We start from the raw sequence: 1,815 nt of genomic DNA on the forward strand, positions 1-1,815 counted from the left end.
ACCATGAACGCACTGATTGCCCTAAACCCCAATCCCTGAAACATCACAAGGTGTTTTTTTCTTCAAGAACTGTCACAAAACTTTAAACGTGACCGTTATTTAAAAATCTGTATGGTTACCTCCTTTCAGGTTTTGCTGCGTTTTTATTAAGGACAGTTTTAAGAATCTAACTGATGCTGCTGGCTTGGACTTTGTTCATGAAACAAACACCCACGGAGTTAGGAGCTGAGGTGTTCAGGCCGCCTGGGGTGACAGCTGAGTGGAGACCCGAGAGCACTGCCTGACGACCCTTCCCCCGGAGCTGCAGGCTCAGGAAAGGCAATGGAGAGCAGAGCCGAGCAGAGGGCACGCGGGGTTCTCCTCCCGCTGGGGGACAAGAGGACAGCAGCCCCGAAGCTCTCCCTTCTCCATGCCTTCCACCCTTGGGGACAACTTCCTGAGTGGAAATGCACTCAGGAGACAAGGCAAGCACCTGAGTTTGTTGTTAACCTCGGGGGCCATCAGAAGGAGCAGAGCAGGGGCTTCCCTGGTGGTGCAGTGGTTGAGAATCCGCCTGCCAGTGCAGGGGACACGGGTTCAAGCCCTGGCCCAGGGAGATGCCACATGCCGCAGAGCAACTAAACCCATGCGCCACAGCTACTGAGCCTGAGCTCTAGAGCCTGCGAGCCACAACTACTGAGTCTGAGCTCTAGAGCCCGTGACCCACAGCTACTGAGCCTGCGAGCCACAACTACTGAAGCCCGCGCACTAGAGCCCACGCTCCGCAACAAGAGAAGCCACTGCAATGAGAAGCCCGCGCACCACAACGAAGAGTAGCCCCTGCTCCGCACAACTAGGGAAAGCCCGCGCGCAGCAACGAAGACCCAACGCAGCCAAAAATATATTAATTAATTAAAAAAAAAGAAGGGGCAGAGCAGGTGTGGCCCATGATGTTCCTGCTCCTCCAGCCAGAGCTGGGCCCGGGGTCTCTGGAAGGAAGCCCAGAGCCTGGTCACAGAGCTGTCTGGGGAAGCAGGGCCTGCGGGATGGCGCAGAGGGGGACGGACATTCCAGTGTGTGGACTGTTTTAATGTTTAATTTACTACATGCATACAAAACTAGCATGAAAACATTAAATAAAATAAACATACTGGATTACAATTCAAGCTATTAAAGTGGATACTTAATAGTACAAATTTACATATAAAAACATGGTAATCAAGAGGGGGCCTTCTGTGAATGCAAAGGGCGGGGTGGGGTTGAGGTTCACTTCTTTTGCCCCCATTCTCCTCCTCTTTTGAGTTTTGTCAGTTGAACACTCACAGTTTAGGGTGAGATTATCTCAGAGCAGCAATCAATGGCTATTTGTTAGGAAAAAATAATATTCTTAAAGATGACATAAAAAATGAAAAAGAAAAAATGGTGGGGACTAGATTCAGTTCCAGGTGGTGGAAGGCAGTTAACATGCTCACCTTCTCTTCTTCCTAAATCTCCACTGAAATCGACCAGGAGGGAGACAATGGGGGAGGCTGCCTGCAGAGCGGACATCTGACCTGAAGGCAGTGCAGCTGGGAGAGCAGAGGTGGCAGGCGCCCAGGGCAGGGCAGGCTCCCCGGCTGCAGAGAGCACGCCTCTCCCTAGAGGCTGGTACACACCTGACAACCCAGTTTGGCACCCAGTGGGTCCAGGGTGAGGCCATGCCCTTTGAGAACCACTGGTCTGGGGATCAGCCCGCCAGGCATCCCCTCTCCCTGTCACCCAGGGCACAGCCCCGGACAGGTGCAAGGCAGCATCACCTTTCCCAGCAGGACAGCAGAGGTCCCTGAGGCAGGAAGC

The sequence above is a fragment of the Phocoena sinus genome, chromosome 3 (genome assembly GCF_008692025.1).
Source record: "Phocoena sinus isolate mPhoSin1 chromosome 3, mPhoSin1.pri, whole genome shotgun sequence".
Taxonomy (NCBI): domain Eukaryota; kingdom Metazoa; phylum Chordata; class Mammalia; order Artiodactyla; family Phocoenidae; genus Phocoena; species Phocoena sinus.